This window comes from Sturnira hondurensis, unplaced genomic scaffold (assembly GCF_014824575.4).
Source record: "Sturnira hondurensis isolate 20B ecotype Veracruz unplaced genomic scaffold, ASM1482457v3 Scaffold0006437, whole genome shotgun sequence".
NCBI lineage: Eukaryota > Metazoa > Chordata > Mammalia > Chiroptera > Phyllostomidae > Sturnira > Sturnira hondurensis.
Genome location: NW_028079068.1, coordinates 12002710 through 12016049, shown reverse-complemented (window position 1 = coordinate 12016049; position 13340 = coordinate 12002710). Strand labels below are relative to the sequence as shown.

Below are 13340 nucleotides of genomic sequence, written 5' to 3'. Positions count from 1 at the left end.
CACCCCAGTCTCTCAACCTCAAACTCAATTCAGCAACTAGAAATGACATAGGAGAAAAAAGGAGATTGGGTTATACCAGGAAGAACCATCTTTCATTACAGTGTAAACTTAATGAATGTATCACATACCACAGAAGTGGTTTTAGATTGTTATTTATTCAACAAATATTTATCCAGTGTTTTCTAAGTGGCAAGCACAGTGGATACTTGGAGCAGCAAAGGCAAGCAACAAAGACACGCACCTTGTCCTCACGAAGCTTTCAGTTTAATAGGAAACAAACATCAATGAGCCAATCTCACAAATAAATACACAATTGAGTGATTATATAAAAGTGAATATAGTGTTCCATGGAGACATAGCAAGGAGATCTGACCTAGTCAGGTAAGACCAATTACAGGGTTTGTATCCTATTACTGGAGTCTCACTTGAAAAACCGGTGAAGGAAATACTTCCCACAATAGAATGTCCTTCTGGACACCCCAAAGTTCTATCCTATGAGCAGCCACTAACTATCCCCAAAGCCAACTCTTCTTTTCAACTGGCCTTGCTGCAAGTGGGCTCAATATGTCATGAGAGATGAACCAACACTCTGGCACAAAGGTCTTCAACCCAAAGCAGCTCAGCCTTGGGCCTTATCCATAAGTCATGGTTGCAGCACCATGGCTGGCTCTGTGGGGACCCCCAGGGGACCCATTGCTCTCTCTTCCAGCATGCTCTTAGAATGACACACTGAATGGCAATGAACAATTGTGCTAGAGCAGCAGAATAAATGGCCAAAAGAAGGGAAGGCTCCATTTTGAAAAGAGAGAGAAGCATTCTTCTGGAAGTGTATCCAGACAAGGTAAATTCATTCAAGAGATTCGGATGCTGAGAGCCAGGTGGACTAAAATATACATGGTCGATCCGAGTACCTCAAAAATGTACTTTTCAGTCTGGAACCTGAGGTGGGGATGAGATGCACCTGAGAATCAAACCAGGAGAGACTCTTTTTTCTTAGATGAAAAGAATCAGTTGGTGATAGATACCTAAAACCTAGGAAGTGAAACCTGTCACCAACTTACAAGACTGTATAAGCACAAACTGAATAATGAGATTATAGGTAGTATACGAATGTGTACAGTATTTCCTAGAGACTTCCTTGAATAAATCTACTCTCGAATTATTCATGCCATGTTAAAGATAGTACTGAGATGCCCAGAGAGCAGTCAAAGGACAAAGGCCCCTGGGGACAGGGTTGTGGTCCTTAGGGAGCACTGGAACACTTGTGAGGTTAGAAGGTTATCAGTGGTGGAACAATGAGTCTCGGAGAGGAAAAGGAGGGAGGTTGTGATGAGGAATTGTGTTGAGTTTTCCCCCCTTTTGACAGTTCTTGCTCCCTGCTTATTTATATCAACATTATCATCATCCTCCAATGATCACCCAAGTCTCATGTTCGCACTCTTCCCAATCCTGTCTACACTTACCCCAAATACACTCCAAGTTATTAAGGATTGGAAAAACAGATTGTTTGCCCATCCCCATAAGCATCTGTCCTAAAAGGTCATTGAAACATTTACTTAAACCGGCAGTCCTGGGTGAGGACTGTGAGCCAGCAGCCAGCACAGCACACTGAAGTGGGGCTGAGTGTCAGCCTTAGAATGATGAAATCAGGTACCAGAGACATTATGTGTCATTAGGCAGGAGAGGAGAAGCTAAATACTTTTCTGGATGGCACTGAATGAAACCTTCATACCAGTTAATGAAACCCCTCCGGGAAGCATCAAGCCAAAATTTTCAGAACATTGACCATGTGCTGAAATGTAAACTAACACTGCTAAAAAAGAAGGGGTAGGTGGGCATCTTAAACCAATGTGAATCATTTGCTTTTCTGATACTTTGGATCAGCTACACCACTGTTCCTTTTCATAGGAACAAATACACAGAAGAGGGTTTCTGTTTCATAAAAGCAGCCCAGACAAACGGCACTCCGCAGGGGGCTGGACCCAAAGCTGGCAGCCCGCCCAGTCTCTGCGCTCCAGTCTGCGGGCGATTTTCACTTCCACAGCTATCAGCCTGCTTCAGACCTCTGCCTTCACTCTGACTAGGGACAAAGTGACGATCGCAGTGGAAATCCTCCTGTATGCTGCTAATAAGCCTATTTAGAGTCAATGAAAAAGCCTCATTTTGCACCGATAAAAGCCTTCACGAGTTCTACTGAATCAGTAAAACCAAAATGTGTGTGCACTCCTTGTCCTCATTTCACATCACTCTGAGAGGGGAAGCTCAGCAAAACATGGGACACAATGACCTCTAAGTTTTCTTCTTCTCTAAGGTCCTCTGATATTCTGTTGGCTGACAGGATTGAACTTTATTTAAATCATCACAAATCCTGATGGATTCCTGAGCCCTTCTTCAGTTCTCAATAATTTCACCATGGTCTGCTGAATTGGCATATTTGGAATCTTGGATCTCTCTTGGCAAAGAGTTGAATACCACTCCCACCTAACTGCTTAGCTAACAATATCTGTATACTATCTGGAAAAGATCTGGGTAGTAGACAGATGTAGAGCATATTCCCACCTCCCACAGTAAAGCTAGGAAAAGCTTTGGTGTTTCACGAACCATGAACAAACAGGAAATTCATGCCAGAATTTTAATGCCCTTAATGAAAGATATTAATCATTTTCCCCAATGAAAATCTACAGTCCTAACCATTTGACCACAATAATGTAAGCAAATAAACCTATGGCTAAAAGGTTCTCTAGGGGTCAGTGGTTTGATGGAGAGTTATACAGGGATGGAATGATATCACTTCTTGGTCAGAATACTAACTCCATTTTCAACCAAAAGCCACATTCTAAGTCAGCTCGCGGTGGGACATAGTGGAGAGGCACACAAAGCAGTAAGTTCCATTTCTGAAACACTGCAAATTCTATTTATAAGTTCAATGTTTTTGCCATAGAGAGTTGTGGTAACAGAAGGGAGAACCAGAGCAATTTCAATGGCCTTCATGAAAGAGAGATACAACTGTGACGACCACCATCATCTTTACCAAAACCTAGAGACAGGAAAAATGAGAATTTAGCAAGAATGCTTAGAGGTCAAGTTACTGGCCCAAGATCACCCAGCTAAGATTCAGTGGTTAAGAGTCTAACCAATGAGGCTGAGAATTTTACTAGACACAGAAACATAAAATTTAGAAATGTGCAGTTCTTCTTAGGTCTTATAATTTAGTTGACAAAATTGCAAGCACTTGAACAGGTTTTCACTTACAATGCAAACACAAAAGCTTAGCTAAATTATTGTCTGGGTGATAAACAGCATACTACCATTACCTGTAAAATCATATTTTTGTAGACTAGAGGGCATGTTGTTTAAAGAAATTCAGAGGTGAATTATTTTGATAAATTAAGGCATATTCTCTATTATGTGTGTTTTATAATTCTGCAGCTTATATAGAAATATGTCTGAGTGAAATATTTCTGAAAAGCTGTATTTCTGTTTAATTTTATATTTGCTAACTGGAAAGTCAGTATTTAAGAAACCTGTGGTGAATCCATTTAATATAAACAATTTGTCTGCATTGCAAATATTAACCTCCTGATTTATTATAGAATCTTAATTTTTCTCATATCTTAAAATGAGGCTTGTTCATATTATATTAAATAAATAATTTTTATTTATTGATAATATATCACATTGGTTAGGATGCTTCCAGTGACAAATAATAGAAAACTAATGCAAAATGGCTTTGAAAATGAGAGCTTTATTATTACCTCATATCTCAAGAATGGAAGGGCATTCCAGGCTGATTAATTCAGGTTAAAGATGTCAGCAGTGACTGGGGTTTCCTCTGCTTTTGATGGTGCTGTCAACAGTGTGATTTCCCCGCTGCAGTTCCAGATACCAATTGCAGACCTAACAATGACCAGAAGAACTCCCTACCCTCTCCTCCCTGAAGGGTCCAGTAAGACTTTCCTATCTATCTCCTCGACCAGAACTGCACTACAAGTTTCCCCTCTGACAAGGCTGGCAGGCAGGATCGGACCCCCGTTATTGGATCAGACCAGTCTGAACTCACCGGGTTACACGGGGTACACACTACAACAAAACTGTTGTGCTGTAGGCCTGCCAGCCTAGACCCATGTTGCGCAATATGACAGCCACTAGCCGTGTGTGGCTATTAACATTTCAATGTGCACTCATTAAAATGGAATAAAATTAAAAATTCAGTTTCTGAGTCCCCTAGCCACATTTCGAGTGACCAGTCGTCCCCTGTGTAGTGGCTACCTCGTTGAACAATGCGGATAGAGAAAATCGTCCCTGCCCTAGAGCACTCTATTGGATGTTGCTGACATAGAAGAAAGGGAGATTGCTGTTAGACAAGTAAGCAGCAGTACTTGCCACGCTCCCTGTATAGCAAGCAATGAGCTTTACGCATATTACCTCCTCTAGTCTTCCCCAGTATTACTACCATATGTTAGTCTGGACACTAGGTTGCTAGCTAAGGATGGGAAAACTTCATTAGAAGTATCGTGACCTAGCTCACATCCCTGCAGGAAGAGCACAGTTAAGATCTTGATCACAGTGGGAACCCTTTCCACTTGAGAGCTCTGTTCTGTCGACATGTCCGTATCATTCTTCCAGGCCAACTTCCTCCTCATGTTGAAGAGTCTGACAACCTTCCCAACCTCCCATCTCGGCCTCACCCCAACACCCCAAAAGAAACCAATCTTTCTCTTCAGCTTCATTTTTAAATATGCCTCAGAAGGACTCTGATGATCCAGCCTGGGTTAAACCAGTCAGTTGTAGCTGCAGAGACACTGGGGGAGGAATTGGAATTGTGGGTCAGAGATGGGTCCTTAGGGGGAGTTCACCCATTGATATTGAGGACAATTCTCAGGAAAAAATAGAATTCCAGGATCTTTTTCTTCACCACATTCCCAAAAGCCTGCATCCCTTGAGCACTGAATCAGGCTCTCTGCAATTTGTTCTTCACATACTTTCTGGGTCTGTCTCACCCAAACTTACTCGTAGGCCAGTGAGTCCCAACTTTGTCTCTACAGCGAGACCTCTTCCCTCAGCTTCAGACTCACATAACCATCTAATTAGATATCTTTCATATCCATCCACTTTTCTTGATGCCCAAATGCAGTACAGCCATCATAACCTGGGCCACTGTCACTTCTAGAGAAATTACTACAATGTCTAACTGGTCTCTCTTCCTTAGTGTTATGCAACAGCCAGAATAATCCTAATAAAATGGAAATTCAGTTATGTCACTGATCTGCTTAAAACCTTTAAGCACCTGTTCTTTGCATTTTAGAACAAATTTCCACTCCCTCATGAGACACGTAAATCTTACATGATCTGTGCTTTGGCTCGGTCCCTATGCTTCTCTTTTATTGTTCTCCCACCATATACTCTATCATAGCCATATTGAACTTGTTCAGTTCCCCAAACCTCTGTCCTCCTCTAGTCTACTGGCCTGTGTGCTTCCCTCTGTTTGAAATAATCATACTAATTGCCTCTTCATCTTGTCTGAATTCTTTCATGATGCAAATAATCAGCCCTTTATATGTAACTGTTCTGTACTCTTTTTTAGGGGTTAGGAATATCACATCTTCCCAATGTTGAACCATAATATATTCTTTCTCCCTTTGTTTTGTCTTAATGAATTGGTTACCTCTGTTGCAGTTTAATAAGCATTGAGGGAAATACTTTTTTCTAATGTTTCTGTACTTTTCTACCCACTGCTTTATCTTCACTGACCCACGTCTTGCTGTGGGTTTTCAAATAAATGGTTCTCAAAAATGCTTTGTTGCTCAATTGTCCCTATTCCCTTTTCCATTCCTGAGTCCTTCAGTGTAATATTCCAGAGGTCATGTTTATCCAGATACATGTAAACTCAACCAATCAAGCTAATGCCAGAGTCCACTGTATGCTTTACAGAAAGGGATTCCTAAACTCCTAAATTCATTTTGATTCTGCAGACTCTTTCCTCTATTTCAAGTTATTTCCAGAAAAATGCAAGACTTTATGTACCCACAAAGTCCCCTCTAATCAGAGGGCACGTCCTTATGCTTCTACAATTCGAGCAGGACTAGTCCTCTCAGACCATGAGCATCGCTCTGACGCCATCAGTAGTGGGAGAGCTTCACAGAGAGGGAATACCTAACCTTAGACAGCCACTGGGAAAATATTCAGGGCACCAGAACAGGAAGAAAACAGTAGAACAGGTCAGTGAAATTCAGTCCCTTGCTGGGAAAGGCCTTCATTCAGAACAGAAAAGGATTAAGGAAAGAATCAAGTGCCAAATCAGATTTCAGTCTCATCCTCACCTTCTGGTAACTTTATGGGTTTAGACAACTCACTTAGGCCAGATGGACCTCGATTTCCTTTTCTGCAAAATAAAAGAAGTGAGGAAAATGGTCTCTATGGACCTTTGCAACTCCTTTATATATATATGAATTTATGACTGACAGCACAGTCTTCTTTTAAGTTTGAAGAATATTTTTTTAATCCTGACATGGCAAATTTTGCAATCTACTTTGCAAATTTTGGAGATACAGGTGCATCTGTACACATTCCTTTAAATATGAGCTCACCGCTTCCAAATTTTCTAATGAGGAGACAGGCACACACACACACATTGCTGTAGCTTTACACTTTATTGATTTAAATACTTACTGAAGATTATACACAGGACACAGGCTTTATCTTGTAACTTTTTACATTAAAGTCTTATTTATATGATCTTCTGGGGAACACTGTGGGTTTTTCAGTAGTCTTTTGCACAGCTGAATATTTTTTATTCTAATTAAATATCAGATGTCACTGCTATCTCAATAAACTAATTCTCATATCCTCTGTTACTCCCAGTGTGACCCAGAGTTCATCACCTTTTATATCACCTGGGACTGGTCAGAAATGCAGACCACCTCACCGTAGACCTACAAAATCAGAATTTGCATTTTAACCAGGCGGTCAGGTGATTTGTATGCACACCAAAGTTCTGGAAGGGCTATCATACATTATAGGGCTTCCCACACTGCTTTCAAATAGGTAAATTTTTTCCCATAAACAAGTGAATGAATGAGCAACCTGTAATTTAGCAAAGTGAATGGCTGTAATTCAGTGACACTGGACTTAGAGTTACAGAAGCTTGCAGTGGATAGTTTCTCCTATTTTTTAAATATAATTCTCAGTCTACTTTTATAAATGGCTAGGCGCCAGTGAACTGGATGAAAAAGTTTATTCTGTTCAAGACCCGCCCACAGATACTATATATATCATTAAAAACGATGTGAATATTAAAATATTTACTATTTTCTATAGGACTAGGTAACCACCAATACATGATTTTTATTTCACTTTATAGCTGGTAACTTTAAAATTTCATAATTCATTTCTGTCATACATAAAATATAAAGAGGAAAAATACTTTTCAACTATGTGGTAAAAACCCTGAAATAAGTAAACAATAAAATAAATCAAGGATATAAAACTCAAGCACACATTCAAATAAAACAGATCAGGTTTCTGGTTGCAACTCTGAGACTGTGTGATTTTCTTTAACAATCCGCTGAATTTCTCTAGGTTCTAATTTCTTCATGTAGAAAATGAGAGGGTGTTCTTAATTTTATATCCCAGCTGTAAAATTCTAAAATCTAGTATATCTCAAAAATCCCTATCTGTTCTGTTCTATCATATGTTTCTACTAGAATTCAATATGGAATCTCAGAAGTGGCATAAATATGTAATTCTGGGGTTTCTTCTCTTTTACCTGCTAAGAAGGGAAGCATGAGGGCTAACTGCCACTTCATGGTGCTAATGTAAAGACATTGTCCCCAACAGAGTTTTACTCTTGGCAAGAGACAAACGGTGTTGGCAGAACACATTTTCACACAGGGAATATTACCTTAGCTTCCCTTCATTCTGAATAACTAAGTCAAACAGTGAATATCCATCCCCCTCGCTAACCACCTAACTCACTCATATGGTTTTCCTGAGTCCTAGGTGAATGGGTCAAAACTTGCACCCTTCACAGTCTCCCAAAGCATATAGAGGACTATTGAGAGGCGATTATACCTGAAAGATATCTAGTTACTCTGGTACTAGAAAAAAACTGACAGGTCTTTCAAAGAGCTAATTATTGAGCCTGCTATTTGGTTCAATGACAGAATCACTTGTTTATGAGAAGAAACATACTTGTGCACTGCTTTTTCCATTACCGTTATTTCTATCATCATAAGTAAGAATCAATAGGCCATTTCAAGTAGCATCTGCTCACCATCACTCAGCATCTGAGTGTCAGGCATATCAGTGTCCCCACCTCCTGGCTGCTGATTGAAACCCAACACACAAGGAAGGCTCTTCAAATTCAATAAGATGGTACGTATGTCTGTGTGAGCAACCTGAGGACAAGGGTGATCTCTTCTTTGTCCCTATACTGGCAGCACAGTGTCTGGTACAAGGCAGACTATCCAAAATAAATAAAAGTGACTAAATGATGGGTGGACAGATAGATGGACAAATGGGTAGAGCAAAAGGAAGGTTTTAAGATGTTATATGGAACTGACTGGATTTATTCGGTCGATCAGGGGACATTGTGTTATTAAGGGTAGAGCCAGTCACAACTCATGATGGAGAAGTGAAAGCCAAGGCCAAACAGTACGACCAACAGGGAGTCTGCCTCTGAGGACCAGCTCAGCGGAACATACACAGGTCCCTGAGTCCTCACTATTAGACCTCTCTAAAAGACAAAAATTCAGCACAACAGCCAGTACGAAAGTTAAGTGAGACCTAAAGCAAAACAAAACAAACAAACAAAAAATCCTCTCCACCTCCAGGGAGAGTCTTGCTGAACAAAACAACATCAGGTAAGGGAGTGATCAGACAAAAGGTGGGAAAAAGAAAGAATGAGGTGAAGGGGAGCAGTGGAAGACGTGCTCAGGCAGAGGCCTGAGTGGGGAAGTAGGTACGAAAAAGGCATGAAGACAGGGAGTGATAATGAAGGGCCACAATTCTTGAGGGAGGGTGTGCATGTTTGTTTGAGAAATAGAAAGGCATTAACTTTGAGGGTGGAAGAAGGGAGAGAAAAAAGAAGAGGTCAGATAAATGTCTCTAAAATACCACCACCACTGATAACAAGCATAAAAGATTCCTTTCTTCTTGAGAAGACAAAGGGAATTTTAAGTAGGACTAAGTAGTAGTAGCTCTCAGAACTCAGCAGACCTCCTCAGAAGCAATAACAACTACATAAATAGCTAAGTGGATGGTAGGAATTGCTTCACTTTGGAATTTGTCCAGCATATCAAAGTTAACAGTAATATCACATCTTTTTGAAAGCTTTCCTGAGATTCTAGGAGGGAATATGATTTCAGTAAACTGTGCTGAGCTAATTTTAGGAAGAACATGCTCCTCACTGCTTGAAAACACTCTGTTGCCTGAAAATTGATATGACAGAAGCCCTACCCCGCTGGGAAGAACTCTCTTATCCATGTACATACATTGTGCCAGTATCGCCCCCAGTGGAAGAAAATAATTATGTTCACAGATTAGCATCGCTTAAGGTAAAGCTTTACTCAAAACATAACTCACAAATAATGCTCTAAATAGAGCAAAAGGGACTCTGTAGGTATCCCACTTTCAGAGAGTTCCTTTTTTGACTTATTGTGAATGGTTAAAATGGGAACCTTGTGAGGCCAAATTTTGAAACTTGCAGGTCTATATACATTCATTTCTAAATTAGATGGAATTGGACAAATTGGAAATGTAAATGATTTTCACGCCCTGGACACTTCTACTCATGAACAGCCTGTCGACTTTTCCTCTCAAGGACATTTGACCATTAAGGTGCTAAATCATCTTTACTCTTTCCCCAAAACAGAGACGAAAACTGGGTGTCAATGGTAATTTGGGGCACAAGTGTGTTCTCTCATGATTTGGAAATGCCCATGTGTTACTGTTTTTTGTTTGTTTAAACTAAGTTAGGATGTTGCATTATATACTTATTTTCTACCTAATGACAAGTTATTTCAGTATTATCCACAGTGGAATTTGGATGAAAACCTGTGTATTGACCTTGTTCCCTAAGGGTATCTTTGCCCTAGCACTTGGAAGAAACATCATTTTCATTGCACTAGAAATAGTTTTAATTGGACAGATTGTTACACCCAAATAAATCAAAGGAATCTATAGCAGACATGGCACCACGTTAGGATTCTGCTACAACCCAACTCAGTATTCACACCTGCAGTAAGTGTCCAACACATTTACAGGTACTACAGGATACAATTCTCCTCCACATTTCTAGAAAATATGAGTTTAATTTCCAGGAACTGGGTAGTCTGAAAGTAATCTGTTAAAAGTTACATGATTAGTTAATAACTAACTTCCTACCAATTTTATTATATGTAATATATGTAAGAAGAACTGTGTTCACCCAATTCATTAACTGGTAGATTTTCACTAAACAGTCTAAACAACAATAAGATATGAATATGTAGACGATCAAATAATAACATTCAGAGTTCAGGATTAAACACGATGTCAAATATATTTCAATGACAAACACAGAGGGTACTCTGTCCATAAACTCTCCTTTCAGATTCTCCTATCAAGTGGACCCTCTTTATTTCCCACTATTCCTTAACATGCACCCCTTCTCCAATGAGCTGGACCCCTTTACTCTTCCCCACACATCTTGATGTCCGATTTCACGTCTTTGCTCTGCTGACCCACCATGTCCCTCACCCCGGATGCTCTTCTTCAAGTCTTTATTAATAAGCACTCATGTCCTCCATGAAGCTTTGAATGTCGCAACTTGAATTTACTCGTACATTTTCTGAACTTCCCTAATATCCATGTCCAAATTTACCACTTAACTACAAAAATTCCCCCTCTGCTTTTGTACATTTGTCCCTATCTTTTTTTCAAGTTAATCACATTATTTAAAAATAATACCTTCCTCTTCATGCTCCTCCCTAAAGTTTCTGTCAGTATCCTACTCCACATTTAATTTCTCTTGTTCTAGTCATTCTTTCTGAATACTGCATTTATCTGAAAACACGCTTCCATGTGCTGCATCCTGCAGAAAACGTCTGCACCCCTGCTTCTTTCCCAAGTCCTCCCTCCATATCCACTTTCTTTTGCTGCCAAACTTCTTGAGCAAGCATTCTTTCCTCTACTTCCTGTATTCTGGTTCTGTCTCACAACCTGAGTCTCTCTCTCACTTCCTCTGCCTCAGCCATGCCCACTTGCAGCACGGAAAGTGAGTGTACCCCATCTTATTTCCTAGAAACTAAGAAGACACTGGTTTTCAGTTCATCTCCTTCTTAAACTCACCTATTCAGTTTCCTTTCCTGGCTCTTCCCCTGGAGTCTTCAACTGTCATCCCTCATCTCTGCTCAATCTCCAATGACAATTATGTCTCTGCCCCTGTCTTTAACTCCCAGGTTTCCGTCTGCCAATCCCTAATACGTGTTTTTAGTGCTGAACACTCTGTGGGGTCCCAGACCTTATGCTGCCACCTGCTGGGGAGTTCTATAGGGGCTACCAAATTTGCTAGTCCCTCCAAATCCGCCATTCATTCATTCTGTCTTCCCTGTTAAGTGAGTACATCACCATTTTTCTAGACCCAGCTGGTAAAGACTTAATATTCAGAATCTCCATTACTAACTACCACCTGCAGTGTTAATCACTCACCAGGTAGTGTAAATACTGTCCACTGTGATCTTCCCCCATAACTCACGAGCCCTTGTCTAGGCCATGACTGCCCATCACCAGAACTACTGATGAGCTCTAACTGACCCTTCTTTCTCTTCTCTGATCTCCAATTCTACTTACACTTCTGACAGAGGTGTCTTCTTGAACCAGGCAACTGAGCAATGCCCTGTATAAACAGCCTTAAGGAATTCTACCCTACATGTAGGGTCAAGCTCACACCCCACAGCTCTGGAGCTTCTAGAAAGAATTTCAAGAACTCGTATGACCTGGCCCCAGCCAATCTCTTTAGCTTCATCTGCCTCATGCTCCCTCTCACTCACTACCTCATTCTTACTCACTCCAGCCTCCCTATACCTTTTTCTCCTTTCTCTACCTTGAACAAAGGAGACTTGCCCAAAATCCTGCAATGGTCTGACCTCATATCTTCACATGGCTGACACCTTCTGGCTATTCAGGTCTCATCTCAAATGTCACCTCCTAGGTACAGCATTTTGTGATTGCACAATCTAATTGCCACCCTCCCTGCCAATACCACCTGGTCACCCTTTCACATTTACTCTGTTGCATTTCCTGTAAGCACATCTCAGCATCTGGAAGTCTCCATTCCTTTATACGTTTAGTGTCTGTCTCTTCACACTTGAATGTAAGCTCTGTGAGCCCACACGCCTTGTCTCGTCCCTCCCCAAACAGTGCCCAGCACACAGGGAGCCTGAAGGCATATCCCTCCACATCCTCACCCTTGCTCTACTGATATGTCCACTCCAGCATTTCTCATAGCACATCTTTCATTTGAACAGTTCTTTCCAAAGGAAGGGAATACAAGGAAGGGAGGATATATCAAAATAAAGGAGTGAGGAAGGGATGTGTGGTTGTAAAATGCACCTTCGAGTTTTGTAGTATTCAGTGTAGAGGGTGTCCAACCTTTTGGCATCTCTGGGCCACACTGGAAAAAGAAGAGTTGTCTTGGGCCATACATTAAATACTTTGCAATATATAATCATAAAAAATCTCATAACGCTTTAAGTAAATGTTTGATTTTGTGTTGGGCCACATTCACAGCTGTCCTGGGCTGCACGTGGCCCACAGGCCGCAGGTTGGACCCCCCTGGCAAAGGACTTATGTATCTTTGTTAACATTACCCATCTAATGTTTCATAGTTTTTTTGGCCATGCTACAAACAGTGGCTTTTAAATTTCCTTTGCTGTGTGTCTGTTTTTTATATAATATAATATGTCTATAAAATTGATTTTTTTTAATTTATATTGACCTTGTTATATACTTAGCTCTAAGTAATTTTTAATATTCCATGCATATTTCTATGCACATACTTATGCTATGTTCAATTAAAATGTTTAATTCCTACATTTAAAATATGAATATTTAATATCACTATTATTTTTAAGCACAAGATATGTAAAACAAATCATTAAAAATTATAGCTGCTAGTGCTATGCAGGATATTGGACACAATAGTATCACAGGGGACATGGATTAAAATAGTTTTTAAAAATGGTATCTTATAGCAAATTTTTATGCTTTATCATCTTTACTATATTTTAAGCTCCTGGAGAACAATATCGTGTCTTGCTTATTTGTCCATACCTCACCAATCCCAATGAAGTGCCTTGTCC

The 13340-nt window shown here is 40.2% G+C and overlaps 1 protein-coding gene across 1 annotated transcript in view; it reads right to left on the bottom strand.

Annotated features, from left to right (window-relative positions):
* GRM8 (glutamate metabotropic receptor 8) overlaps positions 1 to 13340 on the bottom strand; it is an 830046-nt gene that overhangs the window by 443473 nt on the left and 373233 nt on the right. The window lies entirely within an intron of this gene.